This window comes from Leucoraja erinacea, chromosome 8, assembly GCF_028641065.1.
Source record: "Leucoraja erinacea ecotype New England chromosome 8, Leri_hhj_1, whole genome shotgun sequence".
NCBI classification, from domain to species: Eukaryota; Metazoa; Chordata; class Chondrichthyes; order Rajiformes; family Rajidae; genus Leucoraja; species Leucoraja erinaceus.
Window position 1 is genome coordinate 4770174 of NC_073384.1, and position 25164 is coordinate 4795337.

The 25164-nt window shown below is 45.7% G+C and overlaps 1 protein-coding gene across 1 annotated transcript in view; it reads right to left on the reverse strand.

Moving 5' to 3' along the window:
- macrod2 (mono-ADP ribosylhydrolase 2) overlaps window positions 1-25164 on the reverse strand; it is a 1271393-nt gene that overhangs the window by 1109718 nt on the left and 136511 nt on the right. The window lies entirely within an intron of this gene.

Genomic DNA, 25164 nt, shown 5'->3' on the forward strand with positions numbered 1-25164 from the left:
AACAATGTTCCCAATGTTGGGGAAGACCAGATCATATTGAATGGCGGTGCTGGCTCAAAGGGCCGAATGGCCTACTCCTGCACCTATTTTCTATGCTTCTTTGTTTCCTACCACACTCCAAAGACGTACAGGTTTGTAGGCTAATTGGCTTGGTAAAATTATAAATTGTTCCTAGTGCGTGTAGGATAGTGTTAGTGTGTGGGGATCGCTGGTCGGCACGGACTCAGTGGGCCGAAGGGCCTTGTTCCACGCAGTATCTCTAAACTAAACTAAATTGTTAGTCTTGGAATATGCATGTCGCACCAATATGGGGCGACGTGTATGTTTATTAATAATTCGAACTGCCACTTTTCTGTGCACAAGCACTGTCAAAGACAACTTAATTAGATTTCAGAAAGTAATCAAATCCTTTTTCTATGCCTGGTGAGGCATCAATTTGCTTCAATTTACCATTTTGGAACATTAAAGCATTGCTGAATAAAATCCTGGTTGATCTGAACAATCAGTACAAAGCTTGTAACATCTCTGCGTGGGTCTTTGGGCATGTACTGTAAATCTACTGACAGCGCCCAACGTGGGGTTAAGAAAGAGTTCTGAGATGCTCTTTCAAGTCTTCTGATACGTTTTAGCCACTGCTTACATAAGGGAACTTTGATCTTGGTACTTGAAGGACAGTTTTAGTCCATGCGGGTCCAGGTGCAAAATGAATTAAATCCGTCAAAAAGAGGAAACTTGTATTTACACAGCATTTAGTTGTATCCTCAGGGCGACTTGCACACTTGACAACCAATAGATTACTTCTGATCCTTCAGGCAGGCAAACAATGCTGACGACCTGGAAACCTATTGAAATGTCTGAAGAAGGGTCTCGACCCGAAATGTCACCCATTCCTTCTCTCCAGAGATGCTGCCTGTCCCGCTGAGTTACTCCGGCATTTTGTGTCTATCTTCAAACTGATAATAAAGATCCAACTATATAGAATTGAATGCAATTAGATAAATAAATATGCCAAACTATTTTCATTTTCATACAATTTCAGCTCTTTCCGTCCCTCCCCCGCCCTCGTCATTGTACTAGTTTCACTGTCGTCCTGGTTAGTTTCGTTGTCTATGACTCTTTTTCACCCGGCCCACAGCTAACAATGGACCATTTCCTTCATCATCGTTACTTTTTTGCATATCGTTCATTCATTTTGTTCAACATCTCTCGACATCACCGTCTATATCTCTCGTTTCCCTTTCCCCTGACTCTCAGTCTGAAGAAGGGTCTCGAACCGAAATGTCGCCTATTCCTTGTCTCCAGAGATGTTACATAAATATGCCAACTCTATAAAATTGTACACAATTAGATAGATAAATATGCCCATTGTCAAGCCTGCATTTAAATTCTGCAATCATAGACACAAACATAGAAAATAGGTGCAGGAGGAGGCCATTCGACCCTTTGAGCCAGCACCACCATTCATTGCGATCATGGCTGATCATCCCCAATCAATAACCCATGCCTGCCTTCTCCCCATATCCCTTGATTCCACTAGCCCCTAGAGCTCTATCTAATTCTCTCTTAAATTCATCCAGTGACTTGGCCTCCACTCCCCTCTGTGGCAGGGAATTCCACAAATTCACAACTCTCTGGGTGAAAACGTTTTTTCTCACCTCAGTCTTAAATGGCATCCCCTTTATTCTAAGACCGTGGCCCCCGGTTCTTCTTAACTTCATCAATTTCATTAACTTCATCAATTTCTTCTTCTTCTTCTTGCATATGGCGTGCACAGCCTAAAGTTGTTGGACAACTTGTTCTATTTGATCTTATTTGATTCTGCACGCCGGGTTGATTGCATTCGTCGAAACAGAGCGGACCACGTGAAGGTTGCAATCTTCCCACCCCAATCATCAACTCATGTGATGTGTAACAAGATCAACAATAATTGTATATTTAAGATACGGTCAAAAAGACATTACGGGAGCTTTGGTGAACAAATATTGATGCCAAGCCACATGAGAAGACAATGGAACAGGTGAAAGCTAGTTTGATGGAACACTTTACAGAATGAGAGAGTTCTGCAGAGCATGAAGTCTAGCAAGCTAAGTTTTGGAGCTAAGCTACAAACAGTGGAGCATTGACAATCAGGAATGGGAATATGCCAGAACTGGAGGAAGGCAGGCATCAGATCATTTTTACTTTGGGGGAAAAAATTGTGGGCAAGTAATAAGTTTCATATATTACTGCTGCTTCGTTTTTACGCTCTTTATTTTTCCATTTCTTTTATTCCTTTGCACCCAAAGTCAATATTGCATCAGCATACTTTATGACATGTAGACTTTAAAGATACAGAGTGGAAAGTGACGCATCCACGCCGACCAGCGATCGCCCTATACACTAGTTCTCTCCTACACACCAGGCACAATTTACAGAGGCCAATGAACCTACAAATCCTACAGAGCCGAGCACCCGGAGAAAACCCACGCGGTTACAGGGAGAACGTACGAACTTCGTACAGACAGCGCCCGTAGTCAGGATCGAACTCTGGTCTCTGGCGCTGTAAGACCAGTAGCTCTACCGCTGTACAAGATCTATGCACTCCATTCATTTATAACCCTGCAACCATCACTGAGTTACAATGGGCCAAGTTAAAATTCAATCACCATCTCAGTTCTTGGTCTGTTGGAGCCCACTTCTAACTTCATTGTCAACTCGCTGACTGCTAAAAGCACCCGCCTTCGGGATCCAGATAGGGTTTTGAAAAGTGCATATGGTCTCTCCGAATTTACATCAACCATTTCTAACGTTCAAGTTATGATTAATTAGAATGGACACGACAAAGACTTAACGATTATTTAAAGTTATTACCCCCCCCCCCCCCCCCCCCCCACCCCATTGGTGTTAGCTTCCCCTCGCACAATCCGCAAAACCAACAGTGATTTTTAACACTACCACTAAACCAATCGGTCCTAACTTGTCTCTGCACAAAGGAGAAACGTTGAACACAGAACATACAACATGGAGCAGCAGTACAGCATGAGAACAGGCCCTTCGGCCCACATTGTCTGTGCTGAACATGAGGCCAAGACCAACTCTGACCTGCCTGCAGATAATCCATATCCCTCCATTCCCTGCATATTCATATGGCGGCAGAGGGAATTGTGGGGGAGAGGGGGGATGTGGGGGCGGTGGGGGGGGGGGTGGGGATTGTGGGGGGGGATTTTGGGGAAGGGCATGGATTTTGGGGGGGGAGGGGGGCATTGGGGGGGAGGGGGGTGTTGTGGGGAAGGGGGGGTTGTGGGGGAGGGGGGGATTGTGGGGGAGAAGGGGGTTGTGGAGAGGGGGGAGGAGCCAGTGAAGGGGACCAGTGGGGTAGTGGCTGGAATTGGCGGTGCGATGGGAACTCACAGTGGACGCTGGTTGCTGGTTGTTTCTCCTCTGCCGGGATCAGAGTCTCCGCTTTCCGTTTGGCAACATCTCCGACTGGGCTGGGTCTCGCACGCTGGGCTGCTGCTCGGGGCGGGGCTGCTGCTTGGGGGCGGGGGGCTGCTGCTCGGTGCGGGGCTGCTGCTCGGGCGGGGCTGCTGATCGGGATGGGGCTGCTGCTCGGGGGCGGGGCTGCTGCTCGGTGCGGGGCTGCTGCTCGGGGGCGGGGCTGCTGATCGGGATGGGGCTGCTGCTCGGGATGGGGCTGCTGCTGCTCGGGGCGGGGCTGCTGCTCGGGGCGGGCTGCTGCTGGGGCGGGGCTGCTGCTGGGGGCGGGGGCTGCTGGGGGATGGGGCTGCTGCTGCTCGGGGCGGGGCTGCTGCTCGGGGCGGGGCTGCTGCTCGGGGCGGGGGCTGCTGCTCGGGGCGGGGCTGCTGCTCGGGGCGGGGCTGCTGCTCGGGGGCGGGGCTGCTGCTCGGGGCGGGGCTGCTGCTCGGGGCGGGGCTGCTGCTCAGGGGGGGGGCTGCTGCTCAGGGCGGGGCTAGGCTGTTTGGGGTGGGGCTGCTTCAGGTGCCTCCGAAAGTCCGGTTGGAAACCTCTGCCGGCCACTCTCAGCTCCAGTAAAGACGCGATGGCACAGGAAGGGGCAGACCATCCCGGGGAGTGACGGGGGAAGAGACTAATGCGCGCGGCGCTAGAAGGCAGGAGAAGAGATCGATCTGCGCACACGCGGTTTTTAAGATTTTTAAACCTCGCTAACTTTTACGACATTCAACCGATCGGAACGAAACTTGAGTGGAGAACAGTGAGTGAACTGGTGGAAAAAACGTAGCGCTATTGCGAACCTTTTGCGCAAATAGAATGACCGCCAAACCGGAAGATAACAAGATCAGAGTTTTGGTTATGTATAGATTTCTCCTATCTCGGGCAGCTGCCTGACCCGATGAGTAAAGGGCCTGTTCCACGAGCATGCGACTCCATGCGGCAAGCGCGACCTAACATGGTCGCTTGAGCTGTACGGCCTCGCAGGGGGCGGTCCCAATTCGATCGCCGGAGCTGGTCCCGACATCGCGCGGGGCTCCGAAAAGCTAACGGTGTTCAAAAATTCCGAGCGGCAACGGCCTGCCGGCCCGCAGCCGCCTCGACGCCGTACGCTCTGCCTCAACGGGCGTGCGCATCGTCTCGACGCCGTACGTAGCATCTTGACGCCGTACGTCACACGCGGACTTCGCTCGAACTTCACACCACTCACTCGACCTCCGTGCGGCCCCCGCTTCCAGTTTGGTCACGCTCGCCGCATGCAGGTCGCATGCTCGTGGGGCAGGCCCTTTACTCCAGCACTTTGTTTTAAAAGTTACGGAGTAGTGATCTCCGCTTCTCTAGTTCCGATCGCATTACATATTGACATACCTGTTCTTCAGCCTTCCTAAGACTATCTTTCTAAAGCTTGTGGTGCCCAGAATTGAATAGAGAGCTGCAACCTAACCAGAGATAAGACTCAAAATGCTGGAGTAACTCGGCGGGACAGGCAGCATCTCTGGAGAGATGGAATGGGTGGCGTTTCCGGTCGAAGAAGAGGGTCGACTCAGAAAGGTCACCCACTCCTTCTCTCCAGAGATGCTGCCTGGCCCGCTGAGTTACTCCAGCTTTTTGTGTCTATCTTCGGTTGAAACCAGCATCCTATGCGACCTAACCAGATTAGATTCAAGTTTGTGCTTACTGAAGTTGATACATATCTTAGTCCCGTTTCCAATCCGAGCATTTATGGTATTAATCAGTGCAGCTTCATTTAAGTCACCTCGTGGATTGAAAATATCAAAATGCAGATTACTTAATTAGCTCCTTGAATACCTGTGGCAATGAAACACAAGCTGCTGACTACGAATTCGAGTTCTATTCACTTGTTTGGTCATCTGGAGACTTGTGATGATGCAGAAGAAATGAAAGGGAAAGGTTCAAAACATTTCATCGTGCTTCCCACAAGAAAAACCCCAAGGTTATTTCCAATTATGTAGGCAGATTTACAAGCACCGCACGCTTTTAAAAAAGTGATCCAAAGCTTTCTTTTTCTCCCGCTTCAACCTTAATGACAATCTTATTACACACTAAAATGGAAGCATGGAAGTCGATTAGTACGGATGTCAGGTGTTATGGGGAGAAGGCAGGAGAATGGGGTTCGGAAGGAGAGATAGATCAGCCATGATTGAATGGCGGAGTAGACGATGGGCCGAATGGCCTAATTTTGCTCCAATCCCTTATAAACTTACAAATTTAAAGAACAAGACCGCGGCAGGGTGGCACAGTGGTGGAGTTGCTGCCTGACAGCACTTGCAGCACCAGAGACCCGGGTTCGATCCCGACTACTGGTGCTGTCTCTACAGAGTTTGTACGTTCTCCCCGTGACCACGTGGGTTTCCCCCCACACTCCAAAGAGCTACAGGTCTTTAGGTTAATTGGCTTGGGTTTGCATACTTGGTATAAGTGTAAATTGTCCCTAGTGTAGTAATTCCTGGGATGTCAGGACTTTCATATGAAGAAAGACTGGATAGACTCGGCTTGTACGTGCTAGAATTTAGAAGATTGAGGGGGGATCTTACAGAAACTTACAAAATTCTTAAGGGGTTGGACAGGCTAGATGCAGGAACATTGTTCCCGATTTTGGGGAAGTCCAGAACAAGGGATCACAGTTTAAGGATAAAGGGGACATCCTTTAGGACTGAGATGAGAAAAACATTTTTCACACAGAGAGTGGTGAATCTCTGGAATTCTCTGCCACAGAAGGTAGTTGAGGCCAGTTCATTGGCTATATTTAAGAGGGAGTTAGATGTGGCCCTTGTGGCTAAAGGGATCAGGGGGTATGGAGAGAAGGCAGGTACAGGATACTGAGTTGGATGATCAGCCATGATCAAATTGAATAGCGGTGCAGGCTCGAAGGGCCGAATGGCCTCTACTCCTGCACCTATTTTCTATGTTTCTATGTGTGTGGGCTTGTGTGAATGTGCGGGGATCGCTGGTCGGTGTGGACTCGGTGGGCCTAAGGGTATGTTTTTCGCACTGTACCTCAAAACTAAACTAAACTAAAGACCAAGCAATTAATGTGCCTTTACTCAATTAGTACATCGGCATAAATATAGGGTAGACAGTCAGAACCTTTTCCCCAGGGTGGACATTTCCCACACTAGAAGGCACAGCTATAAGGTGAGAGGGGGAAAGTTTAATGGGACGTGGGGGTCCAGTTTTGTTTATAGGGAGTAGTGAGTGCCATCCATTGTCAGGGGTGGTGTTTATGGGAGACAGATATGGGATAGTAGCATTTAAGAGGCTTTCTAGATAGGCATATGGAAGTGCAGGGAATAGAGGGATGTGGATCATGTGGAGGCAGATGAGATCACTTAAACTTGGCACAAGTTTGGCACAAACATGTTCCATAGAACAAACAACAGTAAAGCATTGGAACAGGCTTTTCTGCTCACAATGTTTGTGCCGACACAACGCCAAGATAAACTAATTACATCTGCCTGCACGTGATTCATATCCCTCCACTCCCTGCATATCCATATGCCTATCTAAAAGACTCTTAATTGCCACTGTTGTCTCTATACATCAATGCTGTTAAGAGTCTCGCCATTACCTTCATTACAATTAGATTTTCGGTTTCCCTCAACATCAACCCTATTTGGCCACATTGATCTCATGGTGTTTGGGTCCACCATCGGATGATGTTGCAGACTTCATGAATTAACTCATATTTTCCTATCTGCCAACTTAAATAAAGATAAACGTACTACAACATAAAAATTGCCCGTATGGTCCAGAAGAGCCAATCTTTAGAGGCCAAGTCAGTGGCTATTTTTAAGGCAGACACAGACGGATTCTTGTTTTGTACAGGTATCAGGGGTTATGGGGAGAAGGCAGGAGCATGGGGTTAGGAGGAAGAGATAGATCGGCCATGATTGAATGACGGAGTTGACCTCTGATACCTGTACTCATCAAGAAACATAGAAACATAGAAATTAGGTGCAGGAGTAGGCCATTCGGCCCTTCGAGCCTGCACCGCCATTTAATATGATCATGGCTTATCATCCAACTCCGTCTCCCGTACCTGCCTTCTCTCCATACCCCCTGATCCCCTTAGCCACAAGGGCCACATCTAACTCCCTCTTAAATATAGCCAATGAACGGGCCTCAACTACCCTCTGTGGCAGAGAGTTCCAGAGATTCACCACCCTCTGTGTGAAAAAAGTTCTCCTCGTCTGTTTTTAAATATCCTTAAGCTGTGACCCCTTGTCCTGGACTTCCCCAACATCGGGAACAATCTTCCTGCATCTAGCCTGTCCAACCCCTTAAGAATTTTGTAAGTTTCTATAAGATCCCCTCTCAATCTCCTAAATTCTAGAGAGTATAAACCAAGTCTATCCAGTCTTTCTTCATAAGACAGTCCTGACATCCCAGGAATCAGTCTGGTGAACCAGTCTCTGCACTCCCTCTATGGCAATAATGTCCTTCCTCAGATTTGGAGACCAAAACTGCACGCAATACTCCAGGTGTGGTCTCACCAAGACCCTATACAACTGCAGTAGAACCTCCCTGCTCCTATACTCAAATCCTCTTGCTATGAAAGCCAACATGCCATTCGCTTTCTTTACTGCCTGCTGCACCTGCATGCCTACCTTCAATGACTGGTGTACCATGACACCCAGGTCTCGCTGCATCTCCCCCTTTCCCAATCGGCCACCGTTTAGATAATAGGCCACCGTTTAGATAATATAACAAAGAAGGTAACACGGGGCCATGCGGGGCTGGGGAACGATAAGGTTGGAGGTTGTGGAGGACAGACACCCAGAAGTGATAACATCTTTGGCACTGACTGAGCCCAGAAGGGAAGTGTGTGATTGAACAGGGGTTCGACAGGCTAGATGCAGGAAGATTGTTCCCGATGTTGGGGAAGTCCAGAACTAGGGGTCACAGTTAAGGATAAGGGGGAAATCTTTTAGGACCGAGATGAGGAAAACATATTGAATGGCGGTGCAGGCTCGAAGGGCCAAATGGCCTACTCCTGCACCTATTTTCTATGTTTCTATGAACTGAGGTTTATTTCAGAAAAAAACTTATTTCTTAATACAATTATCTGGCATGCGAGAGAGAAATACAACATTCCTACCAAAGTTGATGCAGCAGAATCATTCAATTACAGGTATTTCAATCTATCTAAATACATATGATTTAGTAGCTTAAGCATGATAAAATATATTTAGTTATTCAATGAAGCATGTGCACAAAATATTGGCAAATCAAAACATCTCCAAGCAGTACTGGTCTTTAAAGTTAATAAAAGTCCGAACATAATCGATGAATCATTACCAATGGGATTACCACTAATTCAGCTTTCAATCGGAAAAATGCTTTTAACACATCTGAAAGAAAGTGATGAATATTAATGGCGTCACAGTGGCACAGCTGGTTGAGCAGCTGCCTCACAACGCCAGAGACCCGGGTTCGATTCTGACCTTGGACGATGTTCGCGCGGAGTTTGCACGTTTTGTGACCCCGTGGGTTTCGTCCAGGAGCTCCAGGTTCCTCCCACATCCCAAAGACGTGCGGATTTGTAGGTTAATTGACCTCTATAAAATGACCCCTAAAGTGTCGGCAGCAGGATAACATAGAACTAGTGTTGCCGGGTGATACGAAGGTTGACATAGAAACATAGAAAATAGGTGCAGGAGTAGGCCATTCGGCCCTTCGAGCCTGCACCATTCGCCATTCAATATGATCATGGCTGATCATCCAACTCAGTATCCTGTACCTGCCTTCTCTCCATACCCCCTGATCCCTTTAGCCACAAGGGCCACATCTAACTCCCTCTGACGTGGACTCCCTGGGCTGAAGGGCATGTTTCCATGCTGTATCTTGATTAATGCAGGTGTAGGGGTTATGGGGAGAAGTAAGCAAGTAAGTTTATTGGCCAAGTATTCACATACAAGGAATTTGCCTTGGTGCTCCATCCACAAGTAACAACATGACATACAGTGACAGTTATGAATGACTCAGAAAACACTAAACATTAATAATAATAATAAAACATTAATGATAAAACACCATTGATCAAGCCTGTGAACCAACAAAATACCAGATCAAAGGGAGGCTACAGATTTTTGGCTGTTGAATAGAGCAACTACTCGTGGATAAAAACTGTTTTTATGTCTGGCTGTGGCAGCTTTGACAGTCCGGAGTCGCCTTCCAGAGGGAAGTGATTCAAAGAGTTTGTGGCCAGGGTGAGAGGGGTCAGAAATGATCTTGCCCGCTCGCTTCCTGGCCCTTGCTGTGTACAGTTCATCAATGGAGGGAAGGTTGCAGCCAATAACCTTATCTGCTGATCGGACGATTCGCAGCAGCAGGAGAATGGGTTTGAGAGGGAAATATAGATCAGCCATGATTGAATGGCGGAGTAGACTTGATGAGCCGAATGGCTTAATTCTGCTCTGATAACTTAATGAACTTATCTCCAAACTAAAATAAAATAAATGTCTCATTACTTTTACAGAGCTGAAAGTAAATTCAGTCAAGTCATGTCACAACATCATCAGTAATGCAAGTAATTAGAGTCCAAGGTATTTATCCATCCTTTCTGCTATGCTAATTTGTATCTGCTTCCAAGCAGTTAGCAATTAAAAAAATAACCTAAAAAGCACTCTGCTGGCGATTACTAAGTGATTTTAAACTCCTGTTGGAATTGCTTAACATAATTATCTGGCCTGTTGTTCCAGCAACACTGCAAGCCTTCCAGTATTTTAGAAACTTTGGTATCACTTTGGCAAAGTCAAATTCTTTGTATGTTTTTACATACTTGGCTAATAAATGAATTACAATTACAATTTATACATCTAAGGTAGACACAAAATGCTGGAGTAACTCAGCAGGACAGGCAGCATCCTTCTCTGCAGAGAAGGAATGGGTGACGTTTCGAGTTGAGACCATTCTTCAGAAGGACCTGAAATGTTGTCACCCATTCCTTCTCTCCAGAGATGCAGCCTGTCTCGCTGAGTTAAGGGCCTGTCCCACTTGGGCGATTTTTTTTCGGGGACTTGCCGGCACCCGTCATAAGTCGCAGCAGGTCTCTGAAGATCTTCGAGATGTTGAAAATTCAGTGGAGACCAGAAAATGGTACGACTCTTTGGGCGACTACTCACGACCATACAGGCATCACCCCGCATGTCGCGGGGTGACACGTGTCTGGTCGTGAGTGGTCGCCCAAAGAGAGGTCGCCGCATTTTCTGGTCTCCGCTGAATTTTCAACATGTCGAAAATTTTCAGCCACCTGCTGCGATTATGACGGGTGCCGGCAGTCGCCGAAAAAAATCACGTAAGTGCTCCAGCATTTTGTGTTGATCTTCGATGCAAACCAGCATCTGCAGTTCCTTCCTACACACCATGCTTCACAAATCTGTTGATTTACACGCTAAGATCGAATTTGCCTCCGAGTAGTAAAGGCAGAAGCACCTTGTGGGTGGAATATTACACTTCAAATGAAACCAATTTTGTTTACACATAAATAAAATGGGAGAAGGCAGGTGGTCGGTGGGGTGCTGAGCGGGATGAAAGGAAATATTATCTGTCTGCACTTTAACGTGCTTTCAGGCAAAAGCATGCAACCTCCTATTTACAGCTATCAAAATATATCTCCTGGAGAAAAGAAGAACAATGACAAGAGTCAGGTGGTTGTAAGCGACAAAGTTGCCGATGATCCAAATACAAATCGCTAGCTCAGCTGGAAGATGGAATCCAACAATATCACACACAAGGTATGTAATATATTCCATCCTTAATATTTGCCATGTTGGAATAGACTTCAATGGAAAAAAGAATCACCCTATTAATAAACACACTCGTCTGAAGAAGGGTCCAGACCCGAAATGTCACCTATTCGTGTTCTCCAGAGATGCTGCCTGACCCACTGAGATACTCCAGCACTCTGTGTCCTTTTGTATATTATGCAGCATTTGCAGTTCCTTGTTTCTACTCGTTTAATAATGGCTGGACAGATAGGTCAGTGGTACTGCGATACTCTGGGTTTATAACAAGGATCAATTAATTAATGTGCAAAGGACATTAATGTGCAAATTAATGTGCTCCTTCTACAGCACCAGCCCCATCTCCAGCTCTAGCTCCATCTCCAGCTCTAGCTCCATCTCCAGCTCCAGCTCCAGCTCCAGCTCCATCTCCAGCTCTAGCTCCATCGCCAGCTCTAGCTCCATCTCCAGCTCTAGCTCCATCTCCAGCTCTAGCTCCATCTCCATCTCCAGCTCCAGCTCCATCTCCAGCTCCATCTCCATCTCCAGCTCCAGCTCCATCTCCAGCTCCAGCTCCAAAATTCCCCCGAGTTGCGGGGGGTTGGACAGGCTAGATGCAGGAGAATTGTTCCCGATGTTAGGGAAGTCAAGGCTAAGCGGTCACAGCTTAAGGATAAGGGGGAAATCCTTTAAAACCGAGATGAGAAGAACTTTTTTCACACAGAGAGTGGTGAATCTCTGGAATGTTGTCTCTCCCGCAGAAAGGTAGTTGAGGCCAAGGGGTTCATTGGCTATATTTAGAGGGAGTTAGATGTGGCCCATTTGTGGCTAAAGGGATCAGGGGGTATGGAGAGAAGGCAGGTATCTCCAGGATACTGAGTTGGATGATCAGCCATGATCCATATTCCATGGCGGTGCAGGCTCGAAGGGCCGAATGGCCCAGCTCCAGCTCCTGCTCCTATCTCCATCTTTCATCTCCATCTTCTCTATCTTTTCAGCTCCATCTCCATCTCCAGCTCCATCCGTCTAACTCTGCTCCAGCTCCAGAATATCATACTGGGGCGGAAGTTGACGATTGACTAAATCTTGATGCTTGCCCATGTCTTGATGGTTGCCTAATGCCTTGGACAAATTAAATATGTTGTCTGGATGCAATCTAACAAAATTACAAACAGGTATAGTTTTTTTCCCATTAGGATGCCTTCAGACAACATATTTCCTTTGTCCAAACTTTGACGATATAACTAAATCCTAGAGTCGTGGCCAGAATGACAATTCTTCATATTAAGCCTGCTTACATTGAGGGTGGCATCAAGGATCTATGTGAAACTGAAGTCAACGAGCATGAAAGTAGAAACTGTCACTACCCTGCACGGAGGACGGTGGGGTGCTTATTGGAGGACGGTGGGGTGCTTATTGTCAAGTCAAGTCAAGTTTATTTGTCACATACACATACGAGACGAGATGTGCAGTGAAATGGAGGCCAATCATCCCAGCCGAAGGAGATCTCGACAGCAGTTGCTCAGAATAGTCTCCCAAGTTCAATCATGTTCAGCTGTTTCATCAATGACCCCCCTTTTCCTTGAGGACAGACTGGAGAAATGTGCTAATTATTGCACAATTGCACCCCTGGATGAGGAGTCATGGTCTCAAACTAAGGAGCCAGGAATTCAGGGCTCGGGTGAGGAGACATTTCTTCAGCCAGTACCGAGCGAATCTTTCAAAATTAAAATCTGCTGTAGGTCAGACAGCATCTGCGGGAAGAGAAACCACAGATGATGCCTGTCTTGCTGAGTATTTCCATAATTTTACTAACTCGTTTTCAATTTTGCAGCTTCTCAAGTCTTTTAAAGTTATCAGATTAAATCTCTTGAAGTTCTTTACTCGAGCAAGCTGTGGAGGCACATTTACTCTGTATCGTTAATAGAGAGATTTATAGATACTAAGGATTTCATGCAATATGGTGTTTATGCAGGAAAGTGATATTGAGATAAGAGATCAGATATTATTGAATGTTCGAGCAAGCAACAAAGACCAAATAACTGATTTCTGCTTGAAGGACTTAAGCTCGAATGTTCTTACTATTCCCAGTAAAACGTTTACATTTATAAATGTAAATTACTCGCCTACGTTGAAAAGAGAAGCAAACAGTGATTAATTGATCTACATCACACTAATAGCCTAAATCAGACCTCATTATTTAACCCCATTGGGATATGGTGTACTTACACAGCTCGTGAAGTTTTACCAAACCCAATGCATAGTAATTTCCCCAAATTTAAATGGAAAGAAAAGATGAAAGAAGCATTTTGATTCTAACAAAGAGTTCAAGCGGCAACAAAAATGCCAAAAAATTAAAAGTGAAATTAGCTCCAAGAGTGTTTTATTGTCATATATGATCCAACCGCCATAGAGGGAGTACAGGGAAGGTTCACCAGACTGATTCCTGGGATGTCAGGACTTTCATATGAAGAAAGACTGGATAGACTCGGTTTGTACTCGCTAGAATTTAGAAGATTGAGGGGGGATCTTATTGAAACTTACAAAATTCTTAAGGGGTTGGACAGGCTAGATGCAGGAAGATTGTTCCCGATGTTGGGGAAGTCCAGAACAAGGGGGTCACAGTTTAAGGATTAAGGGGAAATCTTTTAGGACTGAGGTGAGAAAAACTTTTTCACACAGAGAGTGGTGAATCTCTGGAATTCTCTGCCACAGAAGGTAGTTGAGGCCAGTTCATTGGCTATATTTAAAAGGGAGTTAGATGGGGCCCTTGTGGCTAAAGGGATCAGGGGGTATGGAGAGAAAGTAGGTACAGGATACTGAGTTGGATGATACGCCATGATCATATTGAATGGCGGTGCAGGCTCGAAGGGCCGAATGGCCTACTCCTGCACCTATTTTCTATGTTTCTATGTAACACGGAACAATTGAATTATTTCTTGCAGCAGCATAACAGATATGCGTACATGTATAGGAAGGAACTGCAAATGCTGGTTTAAACCGAAGATAGGCACAAAAAGCTGGAGTAATCCAGCAGGACAGGCAGCATCTCTGGAGAGAAGAAATGGGTGACGTTTCGGGTCGGGAGTCTGAAGAAGGGTCTCAAACAGAAACGTCACCCATTCCTTCTCGCCAGAGGTGTGTATACATAGTACTCTGTAAACACTGTGGCAAATAATTAAAAGTTCAGTATATTAAAAATATCTTAATTCAACGTCACTGATGAAAGCCATTTTTTTGTAAACTGAACAGTTGAATCATGTTCCTGAGCAAAATTTGGGATATTGTTTAATTAATCCTGAGCGATGTCTCCAAATTCCAATTCAATGAAGGTCTGACGAAGGGTCTTCAACTGAAATGTCACCTATTCCTTTTCTCCAGAGATGCTGTCTGGCCAGCTGAGTTACTCTAGCTTTTTGTGTCTATGTACTGCAAAGGAAATTGTTTCCCTATAGTGCCTGTGCTGCTCTTTCGTGAAGATGTCCCATTAGTGCCCTGTACCTTCCCCATTTGTATGCATGTTTTTCCTTTATTTCTTATCCACTTCCCTTTTGAGAGCCACTTTCAGTTCATTTTGTTGTGCAAATAATGCATACTTTGTTATTCCATTACCTTATGAAAATCCCTTCGTTTTCAAAGCAAGCAATGTATATTTAAATTCAGAAATGCTTACATCAAAACTCATTTTCATGTCCTGCCCAACACATTGATGCAATCACAAAGAAATTCCATCAATGCTTTTCTCCACTGCCTAAAAAGAATACGCTATTGAATTTCAACAGGTCATATGGTAGAGAACATACTGACTGGTTAATTCATGGCCTGATTCGGCAACTCAAATGCCCAGGAGCGAAGGAAATTACAGAGCTTGGTGGACACTGCCCAGTCCATCGCAGGTACTGACCTTCCCACCATCGAAGGGATCTACAGGAGGCACTGCCTCAAAATGATCCCTAATATCATCAAAGACCACATCACACTGGCCACACTCTCATTTCACTCCTGCCATCGGGAAGAAGGCACAGCAGTCAGAAAACAGTGACCACCAGGTTCAAGAGTAATGCCCCTGTCCCACTTAGGAAACCTGAACGGAAACCTCTGGAGACTTTGCGCCCCACCCAAGGTTTCCGTGCGGTTCCCGGAGGTTGCAGGTGGTTGCGGAGGTTGCAGGTAGTGGAAGCAGGTAGGGAGACTGACAAAAACCTCCGGGAACCGCACGGAAACCTTGGGTCGGGCGCAAAGTCTCCAGAGGTTTCCGTTCAGGTTTCCTAAGTGGGACAGGGGCATAACTTCTTTTCCAACAACCGTCAGGCTCTTGAACACTGCACCACACTAATCCGGATCACAAACTTCCATTTGCTTGCACTAACAGGCTTTTTGTGATTATTAATTTATTGATTTTGCGTTTGTTTATTATATATCAACTTTGTGTATTGCATTTGCAAGCCCGTTGAACTGCTGAAAGAATTTAATTGCTCCATTGTCAGTATATGTGACAATTAAACACTCTTGACTCTCATTCCAATTATCAACTGTTGAGGTGCTTTTCATCTCATGGGAACATGCCTTGGGATCTGCTGTTTTATCAATAGAGCTGAGGAACGGAGGGAATCTCAGGCCCGTTAATATTTAGTGAGGTGTAGCAGGCTAATGGATCACAAAAGCTACACCAGCTAGAGGACTGCTTTAGAGCAAATGCTTCGCTGACCTTGCCGTGGGATGCCTTAATTTTCTAACAGCATTTTATCTATTGATGAGTCTCTGCGCATTCAGGAATGCAGACTCAGGAATAAATCATTTTAAACTTAAGTGCACGCTAACATTGATTGCTTCTTGAGAAAAGGGCCAGTAATTAGATTGCCGAGCTCATGTTTCAAAGTTGTTCTCAACACTTGTGAAACGCTATTCATCTGCTTGTGGCTTCCCCAGAGAAATTAAACTCACAGCCACGGCTCCTTCTAAACAGCCAGTGTGTTGTAACGCCACCAAGTACTGGAGCGCTCTCTGATTTACTGGGCTGTATCCATCATGAAAACTGGCCGTTTGCATTGAAAGCAAAATGCTCCGATATCAAACGTTTAAAATGCGTAGGAAGGAACTGCAATTGCTGGTTTATGCCAAAGATAGACACAAAATGCATTGCGTACAGTTTTGGTCTCCTAATCTGAGGAAGGACATTCTTGCCATAGAGGGAATACAGAGAAGGTTCACCAGACTGATTCATGGGATGTCAGGACTTTCATATGAAGAAAGACTGGATAGACTCGGTTTGTACTCGCTAGAGTTTAGAAGATTGAGGGGGGATCTTATAGAAACTTACAAAATTCTTAAGGGGTTGGACAGGCTAGATGTAGGAAGATTGTTCCCGATATTGGGGAAGTCCAGAACAAGGGGTCACAGTTTAAGGATAAGGGGGAAATCTTTTAGGACCGAGATGAGGAAAACATTTTTCACACAGAGAGTGGTGAATCTCTGGAATTCTCTGCCACAGAAGGTATTTGAGGCCAGTTCATTGGCTATATTTAAGAGGGGGTTAGATTTGGCCCTTGTGGCTAAAGGGATCAGGGGGTATGGAGAGAAGGCAGGTACAGGATACTGAGTTGGATAGTCAATAGTCAATAGTCAATTTAATTGTCATTTGGACCCCTTGAGGTCCAAACGAAATGCCGTTTCTGCAGCCATACATTACAAACAAATAGACCCCAGACACAACATAATTTACATTTTACATAAACAGCCATGATCATATTGAATGGCGGTGCAGGCTCGAAGGGCCGAATGGCCTACTCCTGCACCTATTTTCTATGTTTCTATGTAACTCAGCGGGACGGGCAGCATACCTGGTGAGAGGGAATGGTTGGGTGACGTTTTGGGTCGAGACCTTTCTTCAACGTTTAAGACACAGCTTGTAGAGAAGGGAGGGACTGACATCCAATGAGATGTCCTTGGCTCGTGAATTATTTACTTTTCTCCTCCATGATGGGATGAGAAAGGCCCAAGTCAGAACGCAAATGCTCAATGCTAACCTCCAAATGTGATTCTGTGTTGCATGTCAGGTGAAGCAGCTGTTACAAATGAATGCAGCAGGACTGATGCTGCTGAGGTAAATGTTGTTATGCGTTGGTGCCGACCTGTCAGCAGAAATAAATAGCAGGCTTCATTCTTGCACACGTTATAACTTCTATCAGTAATTACTCAAACAAAGCGAGTTGTTTTACCACCACAGATGGCGGTGGAGGCCAAGACCCTGGGTATCTTTGAAGAAGAGATCGATAGGTTCTTGGTTAGTAAGGGCGTCAAAGGTTGCAGGGAGACGGCATGAGAATGGGGCAGTTGAGAGGGGAAAATAGATCAGCCATGATAGAATTGTGGTGTAGACTCGAAGGGCCAAATGGTCTAAATCTGCTCCAATATCTCATGGCCTTAGGGTCTAACAAAAGAGCAAGACCTCCCGCCAACGGAAACATCCTGAAGACGGTGCTTGTAGTTAAAATACAACATGGCTTACAGTTTAGTTTAAGAAGATGTTGAAAAAATCGAAGGTAGACAAAAATGCTGGAGAAACTCAGCAGGTGAGGCAGCATCTATGGAGTGAAGGAATAGGTGATGTTTCGGGTCGAGACCCTTCTTCAGACTATGGTAGTAGGAGAGATCAAAGGGATATGAGTTTTTGAAACTGGTAATATGAAGAGTCAGGAAACATCTTGCAGAGCAGCAAGAGTTGAAAAATGGTGCAAGAAAAGTTAAATCTGTAAACCTAATTTGAATGAAGACTCCAATGGCTCTGACAAGCTCCTACAAATGCACCATGGAAAGCATACTGTCGAGCTTAGTTTCGGAATAGCTCTGTAGATGTAGCCCAGGCCATGACACAGACGAGACTCGCCCACCATTGACTCCATCCACACTTCACGCTGCCTCGGAAAAACAGTAAACATAATCGAGGGACCTATGCCCCTGTCCCACTTAGGAAACCTGAACAGAAACCTCTGGAGACTTTGCGCCCCACCCATGGTTTCCGTACGGTTCCCGGAGGTTTTTGTCAGTCTCCCTAACTGCTTCCACTACCTGCAACCTCCGGCAACCACCTGCAACCTCCAGGAACCGCACGGAAACCTTGGGTGGGGCGCAAAGTCTCCAGAGGTGTCTGTTCAGGTTTCCTAAGTTGGACAGGGGCTTTATCCCACGCTGGACATTCCTGCTTCTCCCTGCTATCATCGGGCAGAAGGTACACAAGGTTTGAAGCGCGCACCACCAAACTCAGGAACAGCTTCTTCCCCTCTGTTATCAGGCCCCTGAATGGTCCTTCCATAAGCTCGGGTACTGTCCGATTCACCTCTACCTCATTGCGGACACTGGACTTTGTCTCTTGAACTGATGCGTTGCAATGCTGAGAACTATATTCTGCACTCTGTATCTTCCCCTTTGCTCAACCTATTGTACTTGAGTTTGGCTTGATTGTATTTATTTATAGTATTACCTGATCTGATTGTGTAAGATGCAAAACACAGGTACACGTGACAATAATAAGCCTAGCCAAACCTAACCTAATTAAATGTCACAGCTCAAAACCAGTAAGTACAACCTTTACTATTTATATACCAAAAAATGTTTCTTTCCCACTGAAAGTAATACGTACTTGAAATGAATACTTTAGTTATTTATCATAGCAATTTATGATTATGGATTGATGGATCTGAATGGATAAAAATCCTTTAAAAAATGGAAACAGTTCTTTTTCACACAGAGAGTCCACACTCTGGAACTCTCTGCCACAGAGGGTAGAGGCCAGTTCATTGACTATATTTAAGAGGGACATAGATGTGGCCCTTGTGGCTAAGGGTCTTTGGGATGGAGAGAAGGCAGGTACGGGAACCATGATCAGCCATGATCATATTGAATGGCGGGCAGGCTCGAAGGGCCGAATGGCCTACTCCTGCACCTAATTTCAGGGAGATAAAACATGGAAAACTCCACCGACATGCCGTCATCGTTCGCCCATTCCATTAGTTCTATGTCACTTTTGGATCGAACCTGGGTCATAGGGGCCAATTGACGTACAAACCCACACGTCTTTGGGATGTGGGAGGAAACCAGAGCATTCAGAGGAATCCCACGTGGTCGCAGAGAGGACGTGTAAACTCCACACAGGGCGCACCCAAGGTCAGGATCGAACCTGGGTCTCTGGCACAGTGAGGAAACAGCTCAACCGGCTGTGCCACTGTGCAGCAAAATTGAATGGAGTGGGAACATATAGGCAAACCCTGTAAAGGCTCCATTCCTGTGAACTGTTCCAAAGGCAATTTCTCTGTCGGTGAGAAATGTCGTTGTTCTGGAGTAATCCATATCATATCCCTCGACATAATTCTTTCATTTCAATGAATAATCACCCTGTTCATACACTGCTTATAATTAAACCAAAGGAATATATACTGTATTCGGTCATTAAAGAATACCATGAAACATTATTACTACCATCTAGAAAAATGTTAAAAAAATTCATGGCAGTAGTTGGATTTCTATAAGACATGATGTCGATGGGAGGCACCTGCACTCCGAAATTTGGAAGAACATAGTATTTACATGTTGCTTGTAGAGCATTATATTTACATATTTTGTAGTGCTGCTGTAGTGTTTAGTTTAAAGATACAACGCGGAAGCAGGCCATTCGGCCCACCGTGTCCACGCCAACCAGCGATCCCCGTACACTAGCACTATCCTACACACACTAGGGATAATTTACATCCATACCAAACCAAATAGATTACAAACCTGTACGTCTTTGGAGTGTGGGAGGAAACCGGGGAGAACGTAACAAACTCCGTACAGACTGCACCCGTGGTCAGGATCGAATCTGGGTCTCTGGCGCTGCGAGGCAGCAACTCTACCAGTTACGACACCGCTCCAGCCCAAAGCGTTGGAAAACCTTTCAGGTTCCCTGCTAAAAGGAACATGACTGCCCAGAGACCCAGTCTATTAAAGAGTGAATAATAGACTTTTGAACATTTCAGGGAAGACAGGATCTGGGCATGAAACTGTACTTCAACGTTCCAGAGGCCGCGAGACCCACCCCAACTCCGCAGTTTCAGATTTTCGTGGAAAATATTATCCGACTACAGACTGCGAGGGCGTTCCGGTTTCAGAGATATCACTGAAGATATGATTGCGCTGGTTGTTCCAGCAGAGATTATTGTTCAATGTTGCTGGAGCTGGGGGTTTTGGTGTGTGAGGGCCCAAGAGAATAGAGAGGGAGCAATCCAATATTTGAAAACACATATCTAGCCTTACTGAAACCTAAAGGGACATTCAAATAGCCAATGGGACCAAGATAGCACAGTGAATAAAGGATTGCATGTGTCTGCACAGTTAATGGTTCAGTTTATTCATAATGCATTGGAAAAACATTCACTAAAGCTAGCAATAAATTAAGATCCTAACATAATGGAGACTACATTATCCAAAATTAAATTCATAGAGTGCTTAAGACTACAGGGAAACACATTTAAAAGGAGCAATACCATGGACAGCTCATTCTTTGCATTTATTAATAAAAATGCATCTGTCTATTTAAATTATTAAAAATTAATTACACTGATTTTTACTTCATGTCTGAACACCCTACATTTTACCTCCAGTCTCCCTCTGGATCCCACTATCCACTTACAATTTAAACTCTTTCGCCCTCCCTTCCCAATTATCTTCATTGCGTACCATATCAGCAGGAAGGAACTATTATTTTTATGGAGCCTCATCAAGATTTGGGATATTTTTACATTCTAGCTGGCCAAGCAAGTTTGTAAATTCTGGCCTTTATCCATGCACGCCAACATCGTAAAGACTGAAGTGGAGTTTGGAGTACTACGTGCAGCTCTGCCCCCCCCCCCCATTACAGGAAGTACGTGGAGGCTTTGGGGAGGGTGCAGTAAAGGTTTACCAGATTCACGGATATTAGCTATAACATGAGGTTGGACGAACTTAGATCTGGGGTGAGACCCGATAGAATGTGTAAAATTATAAAAGGCGTAGGTAGGGTAGAAACTACTATCCCCGCAGCAGTAATGACAAAGACGAGGTGCAGCCAGAGGTGGTGGTGGAGGCAGACAAGAGAGTACCATTTATAAGAGGCTTTCAGGAGGCACAAGGACATGTGGGGAATAGAGGGATATATGGATCACTTGCAGGCAGAAGAGATCAGTTTATCTTGACATCATGGACATTGAGGGCAGAAGGGTCCGTTCCTGTAAAAAGGACTTAAAATTGCCAGTGGGAGCTCCGATCGCGGAGCCTGCTGACTGTAACATCGTGGAGACGTGCTCTGCGGGCTCGACACTGACTGTAACATCACGGAGCCTGGGATCTTTTGCCGAGGATCACCGGTGTTGGAGCTCCGTCCAGCGGGGCCTGTGGACTTCGGAAGCCGTGTTCTCCGGTAAGAAGCGGCCGATTTGGGGACTCCAATCCGCGGAGTGGGTGTTCCGATCCGTTCCCGACATCGGAGTTTCTATCATCCTGGCGAGAGGGCCTGTACATCGGGTCGTCGGAAGTGGCGACAGCGGAGGGTTCAAGGCCCCCCCTTACCACGGGTGAACAAAAGGAGGAGGAGTGACTGAACGTTATTGCCGTCCATCGCAGTGAAGAATATTGATTCCACTGTGGTGGATGTTTATGTTAAATTCTACTGTGTATTGTGTTTTTTTTAATTCGTATGGCAGTATGGCAACTCAAATTTCACTGCACCTTAATTGGTGCATGTGACAATAAATGTGATCTTGAACTTGAACTTGAAATGCTGGAGTAACTCAGCTGCACTGGCAGCATCTCTGAAGAGCATGTTAGATGCCACCGCCGCCGCAGACTCCTTCTGGAGGCGGCACTGAGAAGGGCCGGAAACTCGCAGGTCGACGGAGCCCGTGGTCCCCTGGGTCTGTGGAGCCCCTGGGTCTGTGGAGCCCGTGGTCAATGGCCCCTGGGGGGGAGAGAGAGAGAGAAGAAAAAGGGAACCTGACTCGGGGGGAGGTGAGAGAGGGGGGGGGGGGGGAATTTGTAATTTTGTAAGCACCCTTTACACCCTTCGGGTCAGAGCCATTCTTCAGACTGAAGTAGAACGGGGGAGAAAGGTGGAAAAGACGTGGGGACGGATCAAGCCGAACAGCATTAGGTGGATGTTCGGTAACGGCAGTTGTGATACGCAGAGAATTGGACAAAGGCCAGAAAAAAAAGACAAAAAGTGAGAGATAAGGAGATATGGTTAAAGAGATGTGAAATGTCAAGATTCGAGATTCAAGAGAGTTTATTGTCATGTGTCCCCGATAGGACAATGAAATTCTTGCTTTGCTTCAGCACAACAGAACATTGAAGGCATTGACTACAGAACAGATCAGTGTGTCCATATACAATTATATAAATATATACACACATGAATAAATATACTGATAAAGTGCAAATAACAGATAATGGGCTATTAATGTTTTGAGTTTTGTCCGAGTCAAGTTTAATAGTCTGATGGCTGTGGGGAAGTAACTATTCCTGAACCTGGTTGTTGCAGTCTTCAGGCTCCTGTACCTTCTACCTGAAGGTAGCAGGGAGATGAGTGTGTGGCCAGGATGGTGAGGGTTTTTGATGATACTGCCAGCCTTTTTGAGGCAGCGACTGCGATAAATCCCCTCGATGGCAGGGAAGTCAGAGCCGATGATGGACTGGGCAGTGTTTGCTACTTTTTGTAGTCTTTTCCTCTCCAGGGCGCTCAAGTTACCAAACCAAGCCACGATGCAACCGGTCAGCATGCTCTCAACTGTGCACCTGTAGAAGTTAGAGAAAGTCCTCCTTGACAAACCGACTCTCCGTAATCTTCTCAGGAAGTAGAGGCGCTGATGTGCTTTCTTAATAATTGCATCAGTGTTCTCGGACCAGGAAAATGTGAAGCCAGAGGAAGGAATATAGGTGGAACTGGATGGGTGATGGGTGAAGGGAGAAATGGGGGAGAGCCAGGTTGAGCACAGGGAAGAGGTGGGAAAAGGGGAAAAGGAGGAGAAAGAGTACAGGCAGTGTACCTAAACTTGGAGAATTCAATGCTCTTACCATTAGGTTGTAAGTTACCAGAATGGAATACATTCTGAATACAGTCTGAAGAAGGGTCTCGACCCGAAACATCGCCTATTTCCTTCGCTCCATAGATGCTGCCTCACCCGCTGAGTTTCCCCAGCATTCTTGTCTACCTTCGATTTTCCAGCATCTGCATTTTCCATTCTTGAACATTCTCCAGAAATACTGCCTGACCTGTTGAGTTATTCCAGCATTTTGTGTCTTTTTTTTTTGTAAACCAGCATCTGCAGTTCTGAAGAAGATTGAAGAAGGGTTCCAACCCGAAAGGTCGCCCGGCCTTTTTCTCCAGAGATGCTGCCCGTCCCGCTGAGTTACTCCAGCATTTGGTGTCCACCTTCGATTTAATCCAGCATCTGCAGTTCCTTCTTACTCATCTGCAATCCCTTGATTTTTCAGCCACGACTTCTCTTCCAGGTTAATCCGCTCCCATCTCAATCATTCTGAAGATGAGTCCCAATCCAAAATGTCATCCATCAATGTTCTCCAGAGATGCTGCCACGACCCGCTGATTTCCACCAGCAACTTATGTCCGGTTTAGCATTCAGGACGCTCCTAGTTATGCGATCGCTTTATGCCCAAATTTCTGGACTGGGATTTCAACACAGAAACCTATGACTCAGAAGAACGTAAAAGAACAAGCGGGCCAGTTGATCCACATCGACAGTTTGTTGCCAGGAATGAGATGACTCAGAAAATCATATATCACATTGGCTTGTACTTTTTAGTGAGCTCTGCTTGTGCAGAACAGGATAATAAATATCCCATATGTATTGATCACTGAAGTAGATCACTTTGCTTGTCAACACAGTCATAAATAATTTATTTACCAGCACAGAGTTTTTTTTTTGGAATAAAAAATAAGTCTTCTTGGAAATCTGTGAAGTCTCCCATTGAAATACCCAGAGTAGACGGTGGGAAGGCAGCCATCTTTAAAAGGTAGGATTGATTCAATGAAATGGTTAATCAGCGATGCAGATTTTCGGGAGTGGGGGGGAAAAATGAGGCAAAAGTGAGATCTCAATGTGAGATCCGAATGTCAAGGCGGGTTGTTTTGCTGATTGGCTCTTATTCCCATGCGAGAGAGTATAAAATTGCAAGCTCTGTACAAACATGCATAATTTATCATTTCAAAGTCTTGGATCTGCATTGCATGTCATGTCATCCTTTTAGGCAAGCTAGGTATTCAAAAAAAGTGCAGCTATTGCTAATGACAAAAGAGAAACTCCATCCCATAAGGGACGGAATCAGTATTGACTTCTTTTTCAACTTGTAGGTCCTTTTCCTATTCAATCTAAGTACAGTTATGCGAGATGACAACAGAAATCACAACACATTTCAATATAGTTTAAAAAAATGGCCATGCAGAATATCACATAGATTTTTATTTTACCCTGAGGGTGGTGGGTGCCTGGAAAGTGCTGCCAGGGCTGGTGGTGGAGGCAGATGCCATAATGGCATTTAAGAGGCTTTTAGATAGGTATGTGGATATGCAGAGAATAGAGGGATATGGATCCAATGCAGGCTGATTTAATTTGGCACGGACAGGGGTACGGGGACATTGCGGTAGAGTTGCTGCCTCACAGCGCCAGAGACCCAGGTTCGATCCTGACTACGTGTGCAGTCTGTACAGAGTTTGCACGTTCTCTCTGTCACCTGCGTGGGTTTTTCCAACATCTTCGGTTTCCTCCTACACTCCAACCACATACAGGTTTGTGGTGTAAATGTGAAATTGCCTCTAGCGTGTGTGTAGGGTAGTGTTAATGTGCGGGGATCGCTGGTCGGTGTGGGCTCGGTGGGACGAAGGGTCTGTTTCCATACCATATACAGTATCTAAACTAAACTAAACATTGATGGGCCAAAGGGCCTG